At 51.8% G+C, this 10,845-nt stretch overlaps 1 protein-coding gene across 2 annotated transcripts in view; it reads left to right on the top strand.

The window, feature by feature from the left end:
• The first annotated feature begins 6,667 nt into the window (after nt 1-6,667).
• GOLGA3 (golgin A3) overlaps nt 6,668-10,845 on the top strand; it is a 44,916-nt gene continuing 40,738 nt past the window's right edge. For both annotated transcript variants that reach the window (XM_044921068.1, XM_044921069.1), the window contains exon 1: nt 6,668-6,747. The gene's annotated coding sequence lies outside the window, so the exon portion shown is untranslated. The remainder of the gene's footprint in view (nt 6,748-10,845) is intronic.

Genomic DNA, 10,845 nt, shown 5'->3' with positions numbered 1-10,845 from the left:
GGTGGTAGTGATGGTGGTGATGGTGGTGGTGGTGATGGTGATGATGGTGATGGTGGTGGTGGTGGGTGATGGTGGTGGTGGTGGTGGTGATGGTGGTGGTGGTGGTGGTGGCGGCAGTGGCGGCACAGGCTGCCGGGGCGTGACTGGCCAGCTCAAGACTCCATGTGCTTGTGTGCAGGTCCTTGGGCCAGTCCCGGGGCAGGCACAGCTGGATATCTGCTGCCGGCTTCCTGCCCTCTCCTCCTCCCACAGCCTCACCCAGCCCATCCCCAGACCCATGTCCCTCTTGGTCTCGTGCCCGCCTCAGAAGAGGGGCCAACCCTGCCCACACCCCCATCTGCGGCACACCTTCCTGGCCTGTGGGTCCGAGCTGTGAGGGGAGCCGTGGACCTGTGGAGGATCCTTACTGGGCGCAGCCAGAATCCAGCAACTCGTCTTGGATCCCACAGAGCTGACAGGGTCAGAGTCACAGGCCCAGATGCGAGAGCAGCAGAGTGGTGCCTCAGGGACGCAACCAAACTGGGAGAGGAGGTGGAGAGGGTCGTCATGCAGCCTGCAGAGAGGAGGCCCAGAGAAGCCCGTCTCTGAATCAGGATGGCTGTGGTGGACACCAGCAGTCCGAAGCCAACCTCCAGGCTGGAGGGAGGAAATGAATGGGGGACTGATTGGATTCAGAAAGCCCAGGGTAGATCTGGCTTCAGGGGTGGCTGGATGCAGGAAACAACGCCATGCTGGAAGCCTTGTCTCCCTGTGTTGATGGCCACCGCTTCCCAGACCTCAGCTTCCATCAAGCAGGAGCAGGTGAACTTACCCACTGCTTCAAATGGAAACTCATCCCTGAACTAATCACTAGTGGGCCAGACCAGGGGCTCCCGCCACCACCTGGGCCATCAGCACTCCACAGGCAGGTGGGGTCCCCTCAGGCAAGAGGAAGAGGAGTGTCCCAGGTTGTCAGCAGGAAAGCAGACCGGCTGCTGGCAGTGGCTCTGGGGCTTAAACCCAGCAGGCCACTCAGCCTGCTAGACCTCAGCCTGCTGAGGCCTGACCCTAATGGGGACTCGACTGGCAGCGGCCTGGAGGGAGCTCCAGGCGGGTCTCAGTTACTCCCCTCGGAGATGCCAGCCCGTGTGGGGTGGGACAGGGAGGAGCCCAGACACACTTGGGGGGAGATTCACAGCTCCCTGCAGAATTCATTTCAAGGACCTTGAAGCACATGGAGTGCAGCCCAGTCACGCCTCTCTCACTCTATGCCGTCTCTCAGGACATCGGCAAAAGTGAATGCAGCGGAGTGAAGCCATGTGCATTCTTTCCTGCTTTCAGCCCCTGTCCCAGCTATTCGGAGGGGCCTGAGGGAGACCCAGTTCTGAAGATTGGCCCGCTGAAGGTGGCCAGCCCCACCATGAGCTCTGTGACCTGCAGAAGGGCTGCCTTGCCAGCTCCCAGGAGACAGTCGTTCTGGTCTCAGGAATGTCGTGACCCAGTAACTTAAAGACAGCCATTTAAAAATCATGAAAATTTGGAATTCATAAGTCACGTTAAAGGTAGTAAGCACTCAGGACTCCTCTCTTCCTAGTGAATTTACTCCATCTGACCATCACGTGTGCTCTCATGGGTATTTGTGTCGACATGTCTGCATGATGCAGGTTCTCTATGATGGTGTGCATCCTGCCCACCCACCCGTTTGTGGACCTCAAGTTGGTGGCTTGAAATTTGTCCCCCTGGGAGGATTCACACCATGGAAATTGATAAATGCTACAAATCAGGGTCATTTGTTTTTGTTTATTCTGGAAAGAAGTTTGCACAGCGCACGACTGCAGCCGACCAATGTAACTATGAGAACTAACACAGTTTGAAACCACCATGTTTTGGGGTGGCTTGTTACATAGAAAAGAATAACAATATCATGGTCCACGAAGGCCTAGTACTGGGTGGCCCTGCCCCTCCTCCAGAAAATCTTCCCTTCTGCCCACCCCACCTGTAGGGCCCTCCTACACCCTCCACTGCTGCAGAGCACCAGATGGTCACTCAGCTCGGTTCAGATCCCCTCCTCAGAGAGGCCTCCCTGGACACTCACCTCATGCCATCCTCCAATCCAGCCATGCTAGCATTTGCCCGTTTGGTGCCTGACATTATGGGAAAGTAAACATTTGCTTACTGTGTGTTTCCCCCTCAAAAATCCAGAGCAGGGATCTTCCTGCCTTGTTCACTCTTGTGTACTCAGCCCAAACATCTGTCCTGGGCAAGCATCTAATGATTGCTGGCAGACTAATCAGCTGGTGGTTGAGTGCACGGATGAATGCAAAGACTCAGCTTAGGCATCACTTGGCAGGATCTTCCCCGATGCAAGAGGACAGCTCCTTCCTCCCTCTCTGTTAAGCCTCATGCGCTCTCATTTTTTTTCTTTTTAAGATTTTATTTTTTTGAGAGCAAGTGAGCACGAGCAGGGGGTAGGGGCAAAGGGAGAAGCAGACTCCCTACTGAGCAGGGAGCCTGATGCTGAACTCCATCCCAGGACCCTGAGATCATGACCTGAGCTGAAGGTAGACACTTAACTTCCTGAGCCACCCAGGCACCCTCTTTTTTTTTTTTTTTTTTTTTTTTTTTTTTTTTTTTTTTTCCTTGTATGTTTGTCTCCTTCTGAAAGCTTGAAACTCATCAGTGGCTTTTCCACTGCTCTGACGGACCCTGTGCAGCTTGCCCCTCATGGCAGACCCCCTCCCACTCTGTGCTGATTCCTTTCCTGGTAAAGCTCTTCCCCAGACCCTTACCTGCCTGCCTCTTTGTCATACAAGTTTAGTTCAACTATAATTTCCTCAAAGAAATCTTTCCACACAGGACTCTCCTTGCTGTTCCCATGCCTGAAACACTTCCCACAATGACCTGCTTGACTCCCTACTTTATTCATGTGTTTGCTCAAACTCCTCTTAGGGCCTCCCTAGACGGTCTGTCTAAAATAGCAGCATGCCTCCACACCCTGTTTCTTTACCCTGCTCTTTTCTGAACTCCTCACCTACTGTCTTGTGTTTCTGTGCAAGCACCCGTGACAGCAGGGATTGTGAGTGTCTAGAGGAGTGCCTAGAGTACAGGAGGCCACAATTAATACTGAGTGAATGAATCATGTAAATGGTAGCCCCTCCCACTGACACACACAATTGGCTTCACAGGAATGATGCTCTGAAGGGCAGGTCTTCCCCACACAAACAAAGCTGGACTGGAGCAGGGATCCTGCCTCCTTTCTTTAAAAAAATATTTATTTGACAGAGACACAGCGAGAGAGAGGGAACACAAGCAGGGGGAGTGGGAGAGGGAGAAGCAGGCTTCCCGCCGAGCAGGGAGCCCGATGTGGGGCTCGATCCCAGGACCCTGGGATCATGACCTGAGCCGAAGGCAGATGCTTAATGACTGAGCCACCCAGGCCCCTGGGATCCTGTCTCCTGCTCCCCGGCTAGCCCCTACACTTAGAATAGTGACCAGCACATTCAAGGCACTGGAATGTGTCCACCAACGGATGGATGACAAAATATGGTGTATCCAGACAGTGCAGTATTACTCATCTGTAAAAAGGAACAAAGTTCTGATACATGCTAAAAATGAATGAATCTCAAAGCCTAATGCTAAGTAAAAGAGAAGGCAGTTACAAAATGTCACGTATTGTGTGATTCTTTTTATATGAATGTCCAGAATAGGCCAATCCATAGAGACAGAAAGTAGTTAGTGGTTGTCGAGAGAAGGGGGGTTGGGGGGACCCTTTGGGGGTTATGGAGATGTTTTATTACTGCATTGAAGTAAATCCAGCTTTATTTACTAAAATGTAAATAACTGTAAATTTAAAATTTGTACACATAAAATGGGTAAATTATACTGTATATAAATGATACCTTAATAAACTTAAAATTTTTACTTAGCATTTTTTTCCCTGCACGGATATGCCGTTGATATATAGGCTCATTTGTTTTAACGTTTAGTGTTGTCTGTCACATTTTACTCGTAATTTGTTTCTCCAGTTTCCCACACTGCACCTTGCATAGCTGTAGTATAATCTCAAAACTAGGAAACACGTTAGTCCAGAGTGTGTACAGCTCAGGATGCAGAATTGCTTTCACCACAAAGACCCCCCCATTCCTTGGCAACCACTAATCTGCTTTCCATCTCTACAATCATATCATTTCACAAATGTTATGTAAGTGAAAGCATGTAATACAGTATCGTTCTTTTGAGATTTTTCCCCTCTCAGCATCATAATGCCTTGGAGACTCATCTAAATTGCTGCATGTATCAATAGTCCTTTTTTATTGCTGAAGAGAGTCCCATGATGTGGATGTGGATGCTCCACAGTTTGTTTAACCATTCATCTGTTGTGGGGTTGGTCGGATTTTGGTTGTTTCCAGTTTTTTGTGTGGATTTAAGTTTCATTTCTCTCTGAGATAAATATCCAGGGGTGCTATGGCAAATAAATCCACACAAAAACCTGGACACTATTAAGTTTCATTTCTCTCAGATAAATATCCAGGAGTGCAGTTGCTGGGTCATACAATCAAGTATATGTTTAATTTAAAGAAATGGCCAAACTAGAGTGGCTGTACCATTTTATAGTCCCACCAGTAATGTATGAAAAATCTAGTTTCTCCACATCATTGCTAGCATTTAGTATTGCTACTATATATTTTAGCTGCTCCAGTAGGTTTGTGTAGTAAGATCTCGAGGCGGTCTTAATTCACATTTTTATAATGGCCAGTGGTGTTGAACATCTTTCACAAGCTTGTTTGCCATCTGTATATCCTTTTCGGTGAAATGCCTCTTCATATGTTGGCCTATCTTCTAACTGCATTTTTTTTTTTTTTAAGTTTTGGGAGTTCTTAATATATTCTAGGTTCCAGTCCTTTATCAAATATACGGTTTGCAAATATTTTGTAACTGTCTGTAGCTTGTCTTTTCATTGTCTTGTTGGAATCTTTCTCAAAACAAACGTTTTTAATTTTGGTGAAGTCCAGTTTATTCATTTTGTTCTTTTGTGGTATCATGTCCAAGAACACTTCAGCAAGCCCTCAGTCCTGAAATTTTTCCTGTTTTCTTGTAAAAGTTTTATAGTTTCACATATTTCTGCATTTAAGTCCATGATCATTTTGAGTTAAATTTTGCATTTGCAGTTGAAATGCCGATCTATGTAGAAGAGTCCAAGGAATTTATAAGAAGAGAAACTAGAACTAATGAGTTCAGCAAGTTCTCAGGATACAAGATCAACACACAGCATTTAATCACATTTCTATACACTAACAATGAACGTGTGGAAACCAGACTTTAAAACGTTACCATTTACAATTACTGCAAAGAAAATTAAATACTTCGGTATCAACAACATGTACAGGATCTAGGTGGCTCAGTCGTTAAGCGTCTGCCTTCAGCTCAGGTCATGATCCCAGGGTCCTGGGATCGAGCCCCACGTCGGGCTCCCTGCTCCGCGGGAAGCCTGCTTCTCCCTCTCCCACTCCCCCTGTTTGTGTTCCCTCGCTTGCTGTGTCTCTCTCTGTCAAATAAATAAAATCTTTAAAAACAAAACCAAAAACCCAACATGTACAGGGATCTGTATGATCAAAATTACAAAATGTCAAAAGAAGTCAGAAGACCTAAGTGGGAGACATACCACGTTCACGGATTGAAAGTCTCGACATAGGAAAGATGTCAATTCTCCCCAGACTGGTCTATAGTTTCAGTGCAATTCTATCAAAATCCCAGGAAGGATTTTTATACACATAGGAAGTTTATTCCAAAATCTAATGGGAGGGCATGGGTCCCCAAATACCCGGAACAATCCTGAGAAAAGCAAAGTGGGAGAAACGCCCGACCCACTGTCAGGGCTTGCTGTGGGGCTGCGGCGCTGGGGGCCGCGGTGTGAGCGAGGGACAGGCCACGGAGGACGTCAGGGAGAATCCGACAACCCCGAAACACCCCACAAGCAGCCGACTGATTTTGGACAAGTGTGCGAAATCACGTTAATGCAGGAAGGACAGTTTTTTCAATAAACGGTGCTGAAACAATTTCATACCCGTAGACAAAAAGAGGAAAAAACCCTTCACCTAAACCTCATGGCCTATTCCAACAGTATTTTTATTTATTTATTTTTAAGACCTTGCTATGGCTCCACAGCAGGAGTCACTTCTGCATTGGCACCTTAAGATAAATAAGAACTGGCGCGGTGGGAGGGGGGTGGTTCGGGGTTCGAGCGGCGGCGAGGACGAGCCCCGACGCCCACCCCACCCAGCTGCACGGACTCCGCCCATCGTCCCCCACCCGCGCCGGGGCCTCTTAGCCACGCCCCGCAACGGGGCCGAGGGGGCGGAGCGAGGGTGACCACGCCCACAGCCTGACAGATGGGGCGGGGCGGGGACCCGAGCCCTGGCCACGCCACTTCCGCCGGAAGTTCTCTTGTTTAGCTTCCGGCTGGAGTTGTCCTGCAAGTCCAGAAGTTGCATTTCCGAAGGGGGAGACTCGCAAACTTACTTTTTGAAGTCCGCCTCGCGCCAGTTGTGAGTGGGCTCTCGAGTCCCACCCTGCGGTCGGGGCAGCCCGGCCCGAGGGCGGCTGTTGACAAGCAGAAGTGGACGGTGTGTCTTCCGGAACGGAGGCAGCGCGCCCAGGCTGTTTCCGGAGGGTCCTAGCCGGTCGCCGCGCCGCGCCCCGCCCCTCGCGCGGCCACGTCTCCACTGGAGTAGCGAGGCCGGCAGCCGCCGAGGCTTCCACGGCGCCCGGGTGAGGGTCGCGGGCAGGCGCCCGGGCCGGGGCTCCGGCCTGGGAGGGCGCGGGACGGCCGGGGGGCCGCGGCGCGGTCGGGGCGGAGGCCAGGCAGCGGGCGAGGGGCGCCGGGGCCTGGGCGGGCGGACGCGGAGGGCCGGCCGCGGCTCCAGCCGGAGCGGTGACGCCCCGCGTCGGTCCCGCAGCTCGCCGTTGGTAGCCTCGGGGCCTGGAACCGGCTTCCTGAATCCCCGCCCGGCGAGCCCTTCCCGAGCGCTGTGTCCGCGGCACGGGGCGCGCTGTCAGGCGCCCCCCGCTGCTGAGGGCTGCTTGGGAGGCGCCGGGCGGCGCGTGAGGGAGGGCTCCCGTCCTTGTGCAGAAGTTCTGCCAGGCTGACGAGCGTGCGTGCGGTCGGGAGGCTAGCGGGCGGCCGGCTGCGGGCGGTCCCGGCGGCTGCTCGCCCCTCCCTGCACCTGGACCCCGGCCAGCTTCGGGGGCTGAGCGCGGGCCTTGCCCGAGGGACGGGGCCAGGCTCGGCCCCTGGAACGGAGCGGGCGAACGGCGCGGCCTTCGTTCTGCGGACGTCGGTGGCGTTAGCGGCGTGACAGGAGCTCTGCCGGGCCTCGGACACTCTGAACTCAGCCTCGGTGGGGCGGTGGGCACGGCAAGTCAGTGCTGCTGTGGGGTGGGTCTGCGGGGAGGCGTCTGTGGCGGGAAGCCACTCGTGCGAAACTGCGGGACGGGGGTGTTGCGGGCAGAGGGAGAGTAACTCTGGTGACCGCCGTGAAGAAGTGTGTCGAGGCTGCAGTGAGAAGGGAGGACAGTGACGGGGGCCGGGGATGCGGCGTAAGGAGGGGCCGGGTGGCCGACCGCTTCCCAGTCCGTGGTCGGAGGCTTGGGTTTTATTGCCAGTGTGATTGAAAACCGCTGGCACGGAGTCTGCCGTTTACAGGTGCCTCACGCATTTCAAAACGTTTCCGATCGTTCCTTTCGTATTGCCAACCCGTTTCTGGAATGAGCGCTTTCGGTTCATGCACCTTGGATGGCAAGAAAAGAAAATAAAAATCATCTGGCATTGCCAAGATTCAGAAGTAGCGTTGCTTTTTTGCTTTTGTTTTTGCCAGTCGCCTTCAGCAGTACACGTTCCTAAGTGAGAGTATCTTCGGTTGGCTTCACCTGTCAGTTCTGACGAGCAGCAGCTGAAGGGCACACAACACTAATAATCAGTGACCGTTCATGGAGGCTGTGGGACAGACCTGTGCCTTGTTGCATTTAATCTTGGCAAGATTTTGTATTCTTTTTGTCATCATCTAGCTTACGAGGAAAACGGCGGAGTGGTTAAGGAACCTGCCAGGACCTTACCTGAGGGTGGCGGAGTCAGGACTGGCGCTGGAGCCCACCCTTTCCGTGGCACTGCTCTGCAGAGCTTTGCACACCAGGCGCTGTTTGCCGGTGGTTGCTGGTGTGGCCTCAGCTAGACGTTACCTTCTTGAGGAAGTCCTGTTTGATCTCTGGCCATGCTGTTCCTAACTGCCAGTGGAAACAACTTAAACGAGGCGGGGTACGAGGAGCACTTCGTGTGCATCTGGAACCACATAACCGGCTGTGTGGGGGAAGCCAGAAGTCACACGCACATGCCTGAGCCAGTTTTCTCAGTATGAAGTCTCTCAATGTCAGATGGCATGAATTCAGGGTTAGGAACACTGTATAAGTCCTAATTTTGCCCCGTCTCTTCCCTTTAGGAAACACAGCAGAGTGCAGGTGGTCAAAAATGCTCCTGTGATAAGACTGATATTTTAATTTTTTTTTGAAACTAGGAACTGGAATGCAGGTTACTAATAACAGCTTCCTTGTTCTGTGCTCCCAGCTGTCTGACCCTTCTCCTTGCCCTGTTTTTGTCAGCAGTGAGGGAATGAGACCCTGACGACTGAGTCACGCTAAGTAAAGTTCACCTGAGACTGAGGACAGAGAGTGCCAGCTTATTACCTACAGGGACATGCCACCTCGCCAGAGGCCGCTCTGGGCAGTCAGTGAGTTCTGTCTGTTGTCCGGCCGCAGGGGGAGCTGCACGTGAACAGGAGCCATCTTTAAGAGTTACCAGGACACGTTACCCCAGTCCCAGGGTCTCATATTGTGGAGGGCTGCATCATCCAACTCGGAAGCGGGTAGGACCTCTCGGGATTCAGCAGGTTTCTTGTTTTTCAAGAAATCCAAATAAAGGGAATTAAATGAGTGGAGTATGTGATGGCATCGGGCTCAGATGGCCTGACGCACATTTCTCCATGTTTGGTGGAACTTGAACATCTCAGCCAGAGTTCCTCTTTCCTGGACAGTGTCAGGGTCAAGTGTTGTTGTCACTGCTTGCCTCGGTGGCGCGCGTTCTCCTCCGCGGCTCCTCGGCCACCCCTCTGCCTTCCGCTGTCCGGTTGGTGTGTTCTGTTTCTAGTACATGAGTGAAGTCTGTCTGGTTGCCTCCTCTTCCTTCTTACGCAGGTGACATTGCTTATTCGGGGTGTGGCCATTACATGTGCTCTGCCAGTTGATAACTTCTAGGGGCATTCTTTGTCTCTCACTGGAACCGTAGCTTCCAAGTATTTTTAATAGGAATAGTTTTTCTGTATTTGAACAGGCAGTGTTGATGTTCAGGAGGCAAACACTCCATTGTGGAGCCACTAGCTTGGTTGCTAAGGGGTGGAACTCGGCAGAACCAAAGATTGAAGTCAGTAGCCTGTGCTGAGCACAGATTGGAGTAGGGGATGTTTGATGGGTGGGGCAGACTTGGAGCGGTGGTTTCTGCCTCCGAGGTTCCTGCAGCATGATGGAAGAGATGGGCACACACACACATTTGCAGTGTGGTGTGCACAGAGGGGTTATCTCGATGGCAGAAAGGAGTGGGCTAGGCACTTTATCTGAGGCCCAGGAGAGACTTGAGAGGAGTGCCGAATGGTAGACATGAAAGGGTCCTTGGGAATTTGCCTGGTGGTCAAGGGGGGAGAGGCATCCATGGCAGAGGAACCAGCTTCTGCTTGAAAAGCACTCATCTGCCGTTGTTACCCTTTCAGGCATCAGAGGGACAGGTGATTTACACACCTTCACCCCTGCCGCCACATTTGAAGGCGAAAGAGTTGTGTTTTGAAGAGAAACCAGAGTATGCCGCCACTTTTGAAAGCAAAATGCAGACATTCTCTTTTGTTAAAGAATGTGTCAGGATGAGCAGCACATGCAGTATGCCCTGTGCATTTCACGTTCCACTCTGTTGCTACATGTTCTTGAAGTGGCAAGCCCGTGATCAAGGGGACAGCCTGGCTGTCCTTTTGCTCATGTGCCGTGCCTTGCTTTGTGGACATCTCCGTAGGATCAGTCATCTGTAGTAGCCAGGTGGTTTTCCATGGAGCTGGGACCCTGTGGAATGGTGATTTTTGGAGGGCCCTGTGGGATGTGCACGGACAGGTGTGGAGCCTCCAAGAGCCTGTTTGTCCATCCCCCCTTCTCCCCCACCCTAGAAAGGCTTTGGGGATGAAAGAGGTTACTGATTATTGTAGAGACAAAAACAAGATAGAGAACTCATTGCAGACAGGATCACGTTCTGGCCAGCCTTAGTAACTCCATTTCTGTGATCCAGGTATTGTTTCAGTCTTCAAATATTTACGCAAGCCAGACACTGAGTCACACTGACACCCAGTGCTTTCCAGTTAGCTGGTTGGATTGTAGTCTCCCCTGTTGTCGCACATTCTATCATGGTTCTTTCTGGTACAGCCCTTAGTGCTGGTTCTGCACTTAATGGTACATGTAACCTTTTCATATTCTTATCAGCATTAGTACTGAGCCACAGCATCTTTTGGCCTGTAGGGTGCCGGACAGCAGAGTGGAACATGCGGATGGTTAGAGCTGCAAGCCAGCCACTCCTGGGTTTACACAGGGGACACGCCATCACGAGTCACTTGATCATGGGTAAGACCAGGTTATGTCAACTACCAGTGCTGCCTGGTCCAGGGGTATGGCAAGAGAGGATTGTGGAGAAAGAGGCACACCCACATCCTCCTGCTGTGGTGTCAGCATCATCCCCCCTTTCCTGTGTGGCCACTGCTCCGGCTCTTATCTGAAATGTCTATGGGA

This window comes from Neomonachus schauinslandi, chromosome 14 (genome assembly GCF_002201575.2).
Source record: "Neomonachus schauinslandi chromosome 14, ASM220157v2, whole genome shotgun sequence".
Taxonomy (NCBI): domain Eukaryota; kingdom Metazoa; phylum Chordata; class Mammalia; order Carnivora; family Phocidae; genus Neomonachus; species Neomonachus schauinslandi.
This window is presented reverse-complemented; position numbering and strand designations above follow the sequence as displayed.